Below are 14,037 nucleotides of genomic sequence, written 5' to 3' on the forward strand. Positions count from 1 at the left end.
ATCTCCATTTTTACTTTCCATGCATCTTTTCCTCCCTATCATTCACTTAATATTTTCACCTTAATGCTTCCTTTGTCTCCTTTACCTCTCTGATTGCTTCTGTCATGTTTTATTCATTTGCTCTTTTGGTGTTTCTTTCAGCCTTCTTTTAAAATACACTTCTCCTTCCTGTCTTTTCCCACATAGTTACTAATTCCCATAACAGTGATCTAGTATCCCTGACACAGCAGGATTTGATGTGGTGAAAACCCAACATTCGAGCTACTAGCCTTCTCTATCCTTCACTTAGTGAGCCCATGACATCTTCTTCAATGTCACAGTATGAGGGAGAATGACTTACTACTTTGCTTTAGATTAGCCCATTGGCAGTCCTCATTCATGCTATGGACAGATGCAGGTAAGGAAAGACTAAAGTTTACACTGAGATTATAACAGCCTGGCACTTAGGTGCTCAGCATCCATCCCCTATAGTCTCATTGGAGAAAGCACAAAACCCAAATAGAAAAAAGAATTCAGAAAACTCTTGCTACAAAATAGAAAACCTAGTCTATTTGTTTATTTTATTCAATGTTTTAAAACATTGCATACCTTTGTGCTTCCATCTGTGAATCCTCTTTCATACTGGATATTCTTTCATTTTATTAGAACTATTATTTTGGGCAAAATTCCAGAGTCCTGAGTTGAAGTCAATGAGAGGTTAATTTGACTAGAGACCAAATGAAAATTGAGAAGGTGTTTATCTTTTGGCACAGTGATAGTACCTTGCCTAGAATTCTGACCTTGCAATGTCCAAGATATGCAGCCCTGAAATAGCATCCAGGAGGAGATTTGGTCAGGTTGCAACTGAAAGCAGATGGCATATATAACAGAAGTCATTGAAAACTAAAAGCCCTGCTGAGAGCGATATATGACATTCTGAAGGAAATCTGTCTTTGACACCTTGTATTATAATTTTAAAAAATTAAGATCTCTTTTATGAATTGGGAAAAAGCACACTCCAGATTCTGCTGGCCTCTGCTCTGCCTTTGGACTGTAGAGCAAAGCAGAAGCTATGCTGCCAGCTCCGGTATATAAAACACCTCCTTGTATGTCCACATGATTCCATTATTGCTATGTGAAGGGGAAGATCAGCTCCTGTCCAATTCCCAAGCTGAAAGATGTCTGCTTGGAAGGAAGGATACCCCAAGAAAAGAGACATGGTGTCCAAGAGATGGCTTAGTCAATCGTTCCTTTTCTTGTAAGGTAAGCCAAGTGCTGAGCCTGATATGCTCTCTAGCCTACAGGACACTGCCTTTTTTTTCTTCCACAGGTAGAAGATTTTACTTTTCCCAGTGGTGTAAGCAGTAAATATCACTCATTTTTGACAAGTCCTAGAAACTATATTCAGGAATGAGAAATCCAGCCTTGTGTTCAACAATCCTAAGCAGTGTGACTTGCTTCATTTTTTGCCTGTTCATATAGTAAGGAAAAATGATGCTTTAATCTTGATTTGATAACTATGCCTGCAACCTATTTAAATAAACATATTTAAGTGATGTACAGTATGTGATGATGTTTCTTTTTCAAGACAAATAATATTTATGAATGCAGTTCTGTAAGCAGAAAGGATTCAAAGAGACCTTGTAAAATGTTAGCTACTCAAATGTAAATATTAAGCTATGATAACTGCATGAAGCTAATCAACCCAAGCATTCTGTCAAAGCTCACATGATGGGCTCGCTCATCCTTGACAGCCTAATTGACACTATTATTCTCATGAGAAGAGTAACTTTCACAATAGTGTACAGTACATACAAATGCAAAGGATTTATATACACCAGTTACCTTTCACTGAGATGTTTTAGTAATAATATTTGGCCGGTGTAACAATATTTTTCATCATTTTATATTTTATGGGCAGCCATAAGGGATGCATACTGTGCTTCCATCCAGTAAAGCTATAGTACTGTGGAAAAGTAGAAATTGGAAACTAATTAAAACTTGTATCATGATGCATTTGTCCAAGGGGGTGGAGCTGAAGTTGCAGCCTTAACTGTGACATTTCCTAACTTTGGAAGACCTGAATTTGCAAACTTAGTAATGTTCTTTTCCTGTTGCTTTAGTGAACATTCACATTTGGAGAGATTAGTTCATAAGTTGTAAAGCAAATATGCAACTAATGCATTCCATTTTGAAGTTCACTTTAAAATACTAAAATATTAAAGTTCCACTCTAAAGTCTTTTTATGAGCTAACCCTGCCATACCCCTGTTGAGGTGTATTTGTCCTTGCAGGATGGTGACAGAGCATGAGACCCATAAAAGAGTAGAACAGTGTCAAGTACAGCTATGACTTTTCCTGAAGATGTCTACTCAATGGTTAAGAAGCTTTCTGTTTTTATGTAACTGATCATGTAATTGTAATAATAGATGATTCTAGGGCATTGTGCATTAGTTTGTGGGGAAATCAAATTCTTTCTGTTTCAATCAGAATCTTCCAAATGCAATCACAACTAATGAGAATTTTGGAAAATTTTGCAGAGAAAGAAGATTTTGTTTATGTTGATAGGGTTCACAACATATTTTTCTGTTCATGTGGAGTCCGCTAGGACTATTAAAAAAAGACTGCGTGTTATAATCTCTATTATTACCACATGTTATGTATAGAATATCTAAATCGTAGGCCAGTTTCTATAATTCTGAAGCATAGCATCTCCTTGAAAAATATAAATTCCTTGAACAGAATCTGTTATGGTTTTTGTACAAGAAAGCACAAATATGGCCACAGAAAATACAGAGTTTTACTCTAGTACAAGCATAAACAGTAGTGTCAACTGTATAATTTAACCCCAATTTCTTTATCTGCATACAACGTGTTCTCCCCATCTAACCCGGATATCAGAAAGAAAATAAAAGAAAGCAAAAAACCACCCCAAATGTACAGAAATCTAGGATCTAGCTAGAGTTTTTTGTGTTATGTGAGGTATTTTTTTGTGTTATGCTGCTTGACAGAGAGATATATCAAAATGTTTTGTTTAAGAAACTACTCAGGAAAGATAAAATATTGGCTTGAGTAAAGAGAATCCCAGCAATCACTGAAAAACTCCAGCTGGTGCATAGCTGTGTGGCAGCAATGCCTGGCGTCACAGACCTGTGAGCAGCAGCGATTGAAAGTTTGCCTCTAGCCTCATAGTCCCACCTGTCCTGCAACCAGAATTCACCTGATGCCACAGGGAGGTGGGTCAGAGAGTCACTGAAAATCAGAAAAAATGTGCTACTTCTAAAAATCAGAAAATAAGACTAAATCAGAAAATAAGTTACTGCTAGTTCAGCTCTGTGAATGATCTCAGTAAAGGACCAGACGGGCACCAGGACTGGTACAAAGGACCAGGAAACTGAGCTGGGAATGAGCTGAGACTGAAGAAGCATCAGCTTACTTTTGCTAATGTTGGTGTGGTATTGCACTTTGACTTCCCAAGAAAAAAAACAGAGATCAGTTTTTTATTTTCAGCAGCGAAGGGTTTTCTGGGACTCCAGAGAAGCACTGAATCAGAATCCTTTTCCACAACTGGCAAGAACACAATGCCTTTGGGTCTGATTGAGGGCTGGGAGAAGAGGTTATCTAGTTCTAATACCTGTTTCTAGCTGCAGTAGAAGTGCTAAAAAACAAATTATGTTCAGTTTTGAGGAGGATCACTAGGACTTTGTGTGTGAAGAAACCCTGCCCATGGGGCTGTCAGCTAGTGTGGGAAATCAGCACAGACCTCGCTCCAGGGGCTCTGGCTTCTCCAAAAAGCTGACATGGGTGTCTAATTGCCCATCTCCTTGGCCAGAAAAAGAAGTGACCACATAGCCCTGTAAATTGCAAGGGGTCTAGTGAAAGACTACAGAAGGACTCAAAAAGTTATAAACTCGGTCTTCCTATTTAGTAGATTTAACACCACTTATAGAACTGCAAGCAAATATGGCTGGCAACATGACCTTACTTCTGACAGTGTCTGTTGGAGAGAGATTATATTTCACCCATTCTTATATTTAAAACATTTCCATTTTTATTTTGATTTCCTGTCTCCTTTTCCTCCTTTTCCCATTTCTCCTGCCATCTTTCAAAAATATAAAATAAACATAAGTCTAATGATGATTTAGAAGAGTCAAATAGACTGTATAAAGTTAGGCAAACATAACCTTCTGTCACAATAATTTTAATTATTAGCCACTGAAATATTTGTTTTCAGCAAAAAAACTTTAACTTACAAAAAATAAATGAAGTTTTTTTAATCACAAACAGAAATATATCAATATTGGGTTGCTTTTAATGCTAGCTATCACTGTTTTTTTATTTAATAGTATATTTTCCTTGTTTAGTAGTATTCCCTGTAATTCTGAGGTGCTTATAAGTTTAGTTATATAGAAATGATATATTATATAGAAGTTATAGAGAGAAGAAAGATATATGTCAGTTGATTTCAAGTGGGTCCTTTTTTCCTTTTGCATGCTTACACAAGGTGCATAGTAATGGGTTGGGTTTTTTCATTACCAAACAGCTGCATTTGCGTTCATTTGGTTGCAAAGCTGTTTACTTTTCAAATTACTTTATTAATTGAAAACCTAGTAAATATTGGTAATGTCTCCTCCTACTGTAATTGCCACCACATTTTTATCCACATTCCCCTTACATTTATTGCATATCAAGCCTGTTCCACTACTTCCGTAGAGAGAGAACAAGATGCGATGGAGAGGGAGTAAGATGATAAAACAGTATTAGTTAACCTCAACTAATCCTTGGATCTCAAATTCTGACAGAAATACTAATGACCTGAGACCTTGACAATGTTGTCAGATAGGACTGCCTTGCTCCCATGGGGACAATCAGATCAAGAGAAGTTATACTATGACTCTGATTTAAACAGGCTTCATCTGACAAATCTTATCTTGGTCCTATCAGTGTGACAGAATAATACACAAGGCACTTGTTTCCTAACCATGTTCTTTAATTCATTAATGTGTAGATTGCGTTTTCCACCAACCTGAATTCAAAATATTTTCTTCTTTTTTTTTTTTTTTTTTGTTTTTTTTTTTTTCTTTGTTTTTTGAAAATAATAGCTAGTCCTGATGCACAAGGAACATTTTAAAAAAAATAATGGAATAAATGCATCTGAAATGCTGAATAAAGCAGAGACCCCATTCTGCAAACTCTCAATTTTTACCAGGAGTTCTGCTTGGAGGACTTGCAGGATCAGTTCAGAGAATATATGAGGAAGATAAGAAGGAAAAAAAGAAGAGAGAAAGAGAGAGAGATTGAAAGGGATTTTGTGGAGACAGAGATATATTAAACCAGACTGTGCTTTCTATTTTCAGTTGTCTAACGAAAGTTCATCTCTGACTTCAGAAAAAGGATTCAAAAGAAAACATGGAGCCAAGATTAGTGTTTGCTAGCATATCTCACTATTAAATTTGGTTAATGCACTGTTTCAAAAATCAGCTCAGAGAAAACTTTCTGAAATAAAAGAACATACCTTGTTTCTTCCTCTCTCCCTCTCCCTTGTCTTCTCCACAAATATACATCTGCATGTTCACATTACCCAACAGATTTCACAGTGGTTAGGTGGGAATAATGTTAACCCCAAAACATTTTGGTCTACCTAATGAATCAGTTTTTTCTTAAATATTACTAAGCTGACTAGTAAACTGTTAAAGCTCAAAACTTCTTTGTAAAAGGAAAAAAGAAGAAACAAAACAAACAGTCTTTATAAATAAATTAAAATTCTAACTAAAAAGCTAATTATAAGGGTATTTGTTTTGTTTGAGGTAAGACACATCTATTATCATAAAGATAATTAACTCAGTCTGACAGATCTAATAAAAGGACAAGTTTAGCATTGGCTTAGCCAGAAGCCCAAGGCAAGCAATTTTTATAATTACTAGTTATTGTAACTGGGCTCAGAGAAAATGGTCTGTGATATTTAAACAGTAATGTTAATTTGCATTTAGACCCATTTTTCCCCCTTCCCAGGCAAGATCTATTTAGCTGGAATGAGTAAAATAAACTTGAATAACTTAAAAAGAAAAAAAAAAAAAAAAAGAATGGCTTTCTCCTTACAGAAAAACTTGGTCTTTTTATGCTCAGATAATTAATAACCTTGCAAGGTAAGTGTTCTGGTAATCACAAAACAATTAAATGGCTTAATATAGTTTTAACACACAGAAAATGTTGAGTTTTCAGACTGAAATGATGCCTGCTGACTGCATTTATTCAGGGCAACTGTATCTTAATGTACAGATCTGCTATAAGTGCCTCCACTGGCCATGCCCTCAATGTGCCTCTGCTGTTGAGCTGGTGAAGAAAGGGCAGGAAAGGGGGAGGAAAGCCCCTGGCTGCTATAAGGATGTGGCTCCCATTCACAACAAGAAAGGGAACAAAATAATATTCAGGAATATATGCATAAGAAGCAAATTGCTCCTGCTGGCATGGTGTAGTAGCCCTTTAACTAATGCTTACCTTGACATTTTGCAACACATTCTGTGCAAGAAAAACAAATCAACATTTTAAAAGGGGAAAGTTATTTTTTAACTGCTTCTGTAATGAAGGTTTTAGAAATAAGTAATAACTAGAGTGAGAAAATCATTGGTGATATACTACAGAAAAAGCACTTTAAGTAGTTGCCATTCAAGTATGAATTTCATTATGTACTACAGGCAGTTGATGTCAACCTCAGTGCATTTTGCCAGTGTAAGACCATATCTAGGGGGAACATGAAAGTCATATAAGCCTAAGTTCCCCAATTTTCAAAGTGTTGCGGGCCTGACATATAGATGCTGTATACTGCCCTAAATCCTTTGAAGACAGAGTCCAACAGCACCACATGAGTTACACATGAAAAAGAGAGAAAAGGAAGCATGAAGTCTTTGCTCCCAAGAGGGTGGAAAAGACAAATCTGAGACACTCATGAATCAAAGGGACCAGACTGATGCATGCTGGAGCACAGAAACAAGTAGCCCTTGTTTGCTGCCTCGCTTGCTGCCTTCCTTCAGTCCCAGTCTGACAGCAAGAGGTATAGCCCAGATGCACACACAGGCTGCAGAACTGGGCTGCACTTGGCTGAACTTGTGAACCCATTAGTTCACATCTTTTCTCATGGCAAAATATTTTGGCCTGATTTTGGACCCCAAGAATTTATCTCATTATTCATCCATTCCATATTATACCAAGGATTTTGTCATCAGCCCTGCTAACTTTATTTGTTAGTCATTCCATCAGGTGGGATGGGTGGTTCACAGCTCCTACTGCAAGGCTATCCATGCAATGCTGAGGGTGGAGGCCTTGCTCACTTGCTCTTTTGCTGCCTGGTTTTCTGAGACTGAAGACACTACACTGTTTTTTTCTGCTTCACTCTTAAAGTGTTTGATGTGTTTTTAAACAGCTTGGCCAAGGTACTTTTTTTAATGGGAGGCTAAATTTAGGATCATAAATGCCTATTTGAACTCTGAAATTAGCATACACTCTATCTTATGTTTGACTATTGGCTGTATATTAATAATTCGGTTTTTGTCTTCTGTAAAATGCACTTTTTCACTAGATAAAAAAAATGAGATTCTTATCTATTTTGCCTGAAGATTTTGATGATTTTTTAAAAAAAATTTTCAGCCTTCTTGTGCTTTGAGGATTTATGAATTTATTTATTCAGAAGGTCCCTTACCCACTAAAATCCCAATGTGACTTTGCATATTTGAGTCGTTCTACTAATATCAGCAAGATTACTCACCATCTGAGAACCTATATGTGTACTTTGCTGATGGAGAGCTCAGGGGTCTGATCTGTGACAATCAAGCAGTCTCTGGGCTACTGACTAAACATCACCTGCAAGGATGTGGTCCTTTTCAGAATCATGACCCAGGAAGACCAGCAAATATTCATCTCCAGTTAATGTGGAAGAGAGAAGGCTCAAGGCTGAGAATTGAGTTTACTAACCGTAAACCTAAAAGGTAATCTCTGTGCTCCTAAATGCCTATAGATATTTCATCAGTTCCAGAAAAACATTACCACCTCTGCTACACAGAACAGATAGACATAACTTTGCTTTTTTTATCTGATTGTGAACCTTGAAGCCAGAAGACAGGCAGAACCTTCTTGGGGATTTTGAAATTAAGACTGGGAAAAAAAAAATTCTTCTGAATTGTTGTACGCATAAAAAACCCAACAGCATGATCCTTTGTGGCCCCTATCTATCCTGAGATTTGAAGATTTTTAAGCTGCTTCCCCTAGAGCTCTAGAACGTGTGCTACTATTTCTAAATGCTCTCAACAGTGATACTAAGTTTTCTTGATGAAGGAAATTGGTGGCAATTCTATAGCTTGCACTTACTCCTATAGTTTTAAAAAAATGTTGAGGGCAACTCTCATTGCATTTTAAGGATTTAAAATGGGTCAGCTTTTGGCCTACATGGATTGATGGAGCCCTTTAAATAGGCTCTAGCTATAGAATGTTATTAATCACTGTAGCAGACAAAAAATACATTGTTTCCTTGCTGAGAATAGCATGTTTTCCTTAGCTTATGAATTGATCCCTGAAAGGTTCCTCATGGGAATATGTTTGTTCTTTCTTTGCTTCTTTCTTTCCTTCTAAGGCAAAATGGCTTTAAACTACAGATGTGCTAATCTGTAGGAAATTCCAGAACTCATTGATCCATGGGCAGCATAGGTATTAATCTACCTGGGCTAGCAGACTAGAAGAATGAACGATTAATTAAATAGCCTTGAGATTATTTTTCAAAACAGCATTGTAAGCAGTGATGGGCAAACCTCAAAAAGTTTTTATATTGGATTCAGTTCAGATCAACTTCCTAAATTTCATAGGCTGATTTACTCTTTGGAAGCATACATAGGAGGGAAAAAGTTAGACCAATCAACTCAGTAATAAAAAAGAGAAAATATTTAGAAAATGAATTTTAGTCTTGTCCCTGAGACCCAATACACATTCCGATGTGTACATTTAAATGTATCTATAAGAGAAAGAATATGTGTTTGGACAGTTTTCCAAATATTCTTTAACAAAAAAATGCAAAATTTATTATTAAATCTTATTGTTTCTAAAATTACTACTTACTGTTTTGCAAAATTGGCAGCAATGTATATACATTATACAATACTTTTTTTATCCTCCTCACAGCTTTTACTTCTTGTTGCTTCCAGTAAATGAAAAGACCTTTGTAAACTGACACGCATGATGATACTGGCAAATCCCTCAGGATCATTTCTTTTGTGACACCAACGAGATAGAAACGCGGAGAGATGTCTGAGTATAGATTTTGTACATCAGCCTCCATGATGCATAAATCGACCCATAAACTGCATATATTCATGTATCTCCCCCCGCTTAAGCCCTGTTCATTGTTCTTTGCTTATTATATATTTTGCCAATGCAGTAAAACTGGTAGATGACACAAACTTATTCTACCAGCTGAGCAAGGGCACAGTAAAACCATCCAATGCAGAGCTACGTTTAATTTACGTTGCCTCTTCCTGAGGCTTGTCACTGTGTTAACACCACCTATGTCTATCTATTCCATTGCTTTTGATCATCTCAAAGGGCAGGAAGGAGCAAGAGAATGCACAAAAATTTGTCTTTTCCAGTATATCATGCAGACATAAAGCCAGATTTAAAGCTGTTAGAGGCTGCTTATTATTGTACTATCAAATAATGGAGATCCTTCCTGTGAAGTGCTTCTGGATGTGACAGCACGAGCACTAATGTGACATTACTTGAGTAAATGGGTGGATAAAACAATTGCAGTGATTTCTGTCAGGGTTTTAAGGGTGGCCTGCATGCACTTTGGTCATGCAGTTTCTGCTGCAGCTTGGCACTGTTCTAGTTCTAACAATAATAGAACCCTCTTAGATCTAACAGCCAGATGGTCAGCAGTTGTGAACTACTTACTGAACCATTCTTGAAGTTATGCCAGGATATCTGTATACACATATTCTTTCTGCAAGCCAGTGCCATAAGGTCATAGGAAGAACAAGGTCAGAAGTGATATGTCTCATGTTTTTGGGGGCGTGCGTGGCCCTAACTGTGGCCACACACAGTTGCTGAGCAGCAGACAGAAGAAGGGGATATAATAGCTCATAACAAGTCAGCTATTAATTGAATTTTTGAGTCTTCTTATGTTTGCAAATTGTCCATGAACAGACCCTGATTTTCCGGAATGTGTTTGTTACTCAGAGTTATTTGCTGACACAGGAAACAGAAACCACAGAAATGCTGGCTGGGGCTTACCCTTATTTCTTAAATGCTAAACAGAATAGCCATCAACTAGGCGCTTACCATGAGGCCTGGGGAAAGAAAAATGGAGTATAAAGTCAAAATATAGGAAGCTGAAAGATAGAGATAACCATCAAAAAAGAGTTTGCAGCCTCTTGACCTCAGCAATATTACCAGCTACGTGCCATAACTTGATCTTTGGCATTAAACACTCTGCTGAGTAGGTGTTTGCTGTGCTACCATCTTCCTGGATGTTTTTTCTGCAGTTGTCTTACCCCTTGGGCTGCTGCCATGCTCCTCCTACATCTCTTCCTCTTGACACATTATTCCCAGCTCTCAAAATTCCTAGGAGGAACTTGGGGTTCCTTGCCAGATATTTTATGAATAATTTGAAGATAAAGATACGCTTATAAGTGTATTTGTTCAAACATTTTGATCAACTATTTTCATCCACACTATAATTTTTGCCTGTCTCTGCTGCTTTTGTCTGAAAACATGTATGTGTGCAGTTATGCTCTGAAGCACTTACAGTCTGAAGGCAGAAGAGGGTGGAAGACAATAGGGAATATAACTTCTGTACTTCCTTTTTTGGCATGCCTGTGGTTCACCTTAGAACTTCAAGCCTTTGCCTTGAACCTGCAACATCCTGGATGGCCTCAGACACCTTTTGGGGCCAGTTTGTTAAATACCTGCAATGATGCCCCTACTTCAGTGGAGCACAAAGGACAGTGCTACTTGCTCACAGTCTGCCATTTAGAAACAAGTTTCTAAGGCCATAGTTACAAATTTCCATTTACCATTGCCATAGTTACAAATTTCAAAATCACTTTCAATTTTTATTTCTCACTCCTTTTCATGTCTGAGAACACAGACTAAATTTCCACCCACCCTTTCCTTTTTTTTTTTTTTTTTCAATGTTGGACTGGAAATTGTTTCAAGTAGCTCCACTTTTCAGTGCATATTCCTGGCCTAGCATAAAACTAATGGATAGCTCATTTGTGAGAAGTGTAGGCAGAAGGAATGTGATTGCAGGCAAATTTCACTAGGAACTGAAACAAATGTTCATGGAAAGTATTTTCCGGTGTTCAGTCACACTGGCTAACCATTAATTGATGGGAATAAGTGTCTCTAGTTAAATGCAGTATCTAAGTAACTGAGCTGTATAATACACATTGCTGTGTTGCACTTAGCATATTGCTTCCACACCTGAGCAGAGAGGCTGTGTGAAAAGCAGCTTCACAGGTGCAATGCAGGGTCGTCTAACAGGTGCAAGAACCCTTTGAAATCTCCTGTCCCTCTTCTCCCCATCTTCAGAAAGGAAATCCTAAAACAGAAGGGATAATGGTGTGGGAGTTTCTTGTTTACTTGCCCTTTTAGAAAGGATTTAGGAGTTTAAACTGATGAAAAGAATAATATAAGTCAATGTAGTTATATTATTAGAGTATCATACCAAGATATCATCACAGAACAGGTGAATTTTGCCCTCAGAAAATGTGTCTTCAGTTGGGCTGGTCCTTAGGTTGGGTTTGCACAGCAAAAATACGATCCCACTTCCTTACTGAGTCACAGGGAAGCTGCCTTGGAGCCAATTACTGCCTCCTGGTCACTTGTCACTGCTTGTCAGGAATGAGCATAGAAAGCCAGGAATATAAAATATACTTATACCCCCTCTAGAAAGCCTTCAGGGCTTTTCCAGTCCTCATCTGTGATTCCATCTCAGGTATGTTGATATTTGGTGATCGATACTAATTAGGTCAAACTTTTTTTTTCCTTTTCCTTGTCTGACAATGAATCTGCCATGATGAAGAAACCTGAAAACAGCCACTGGAGCAATGGAAATAAGTTTCTGTGTATAGGAGAAGTGTGTGGTAGTAACTAGAGGCAGTATAGTGTAGCTGTCTGCTTTCTTTTATGATTTTCAGAGAGAGCTAGACTCATCCTTATGCCAGCTACTAATGTTCTCTGAAGACAGAGCCAGTGGAGTGAGACATGCTGCTCCCGTGCCTCGAGTTATCTTATCAGCTTCTACTCTTGATCCCTGGGATGCAAGGGAATTTCTAGCATAAACCTTAAGCACTCCCACAAGCCACCAAGTCATCTTAAATGCAGAAATTATTAAGCTTCTTAATTTAGAGACTTTATTTCTTAAGCCTGAATCTCTCTCCAGAAAGTGGGTGAGAAAAGTAAAACATTTATTAGTCACTTATCTGACGAAGTTCAGCCTTGCTGTAAATAACTTTTTTCCTTTCTCATGAATGTTTGCCCACTCTCTGCTCTCTCCATTTTTGTAAAAACTTTCCTAGAACTTGAAATTTTAGGAAAAATGTAGTAAGGTGTGCAAATGAATAAAGTCTGGAGTTGTAAAATACATACCTTTTATGGACACAGGCAGGATGATCCCACAACTGATTTACCTCGCAGAACTTCTATGCCTGAACCTATGCTGAGCCTTCTATGGCTCAGCAATAGGACACTCTACATCACCTCAGCTTGCTGGGCAAAACACAATCCATGAATTACTTGGAATAGTGTCAGGAAATACAGTATTCCTGGTCTGAAACTAGTATAGATGGCATCAAAGTATTATTACTGTGAACATGAAAAAAATAAATACAATAAATCTGTCACATAAATGACACCTCTACTACCTTATGGGATACCTTCCCTGAGTTTTATGCTCACACATGTAATACTGCATATTAAACTTCCAGCAGCAATGTGCACGTCCTTTGCTGCTTAGGCCTAGTACAGTATTTTCTTTGCTTTGCTCTTTCACCTTAACTTTCCTTTCTTTCTTATTTATTGCACTTATTGTTCTTCATTTCATTCTTACCTGCTCAGATAGTCATCTGACCTAGTTTTATGATAGGGATTAAAGTAAATCCTATAATGTAAGTATTCCTGCTTTTCTGTATTGTGCTCTGTCATCTGTGTTTTGCTGGGATTTTGGATACTGGGGCTGGCTTTGGTTCAGAGCGCGTCTGTGTCTCTGAGGCTTACCCCCTAAGTGACTGGGATCATGCTGTAAGCAACTTTGTTCTCTGCGTTCTTGGGTACCCATTATCTCATTCCTTCAAAAGCAGACTTAATTCTTCAACCTCTGAAGATAACTTTGTCTTTAATTATTCAGTCAGAAACTCCCACTGAGGTGACTGGGGGAGGGAGAGCGAAGGTCCCTGTATATTCTAAATCAGAAATGCCTGTTTGAAAGATTTCCGGTTTTGCAGTGTTGACTCGCTCTGGGTAAATAGGCACATAAATGGGAAAGAAGCAATCTCTTAACATTATTGGGTTAAAAAGCCAGCTGAGATTTGTTCTGATGCAAATCCCTCTGCCAGTACAGCAATACTGGGAATGTCTAAGAACATTAAGAAATAAAAGCAAACATGAACATCAAGGAAGAGCATGATCCTTCCTTCTTTTCCACTCTGTGATGATGAATTAAAATTAGAGTTGAAGGAAATCAACAAAGGTTTTTGTTAGTGTCCCAGGCCTAGAAAAGGTGTTGGATCATAGGGTGCCTTGGTTCAGCTTTTTATCTGTGTTTTTCTTTGTTTATGAAGCTCTCAACTTACTTTTGTTTAACAGCTGGTAATCAAGTATTGTGCATGGTGCTGACTGCTCAGTGCTATGGCTGATTTTCCTGCCCTGTCTTGACCTAAGACTTTACTGATCCACACATTCCATTGTAGGAATGCATCTGGATTTCATCTCTCATTTTCACACTTGCATAGTTTTTTTTCTTTTGCAGAGTAATGGCTGTTATAATTGCTATGTGTAGTCTGAGAGGCCTATCCCAATG

The sequence above is a fragment of the Vidua macroura genome, chromosome 4, assembly GCF_024509145.1.
Source record: "Vidua macroura isolate BioBank_ID:100142 chromosome 4, ASM2450914v1, whole genome shotgun sequence".
In the NCBI taxonomy this organism is placed as follows: Eukaryota; Metazoa; Chordata; class Aves; order Passeriformes; family Viduidae; genus Vidua; species Vidua macroura.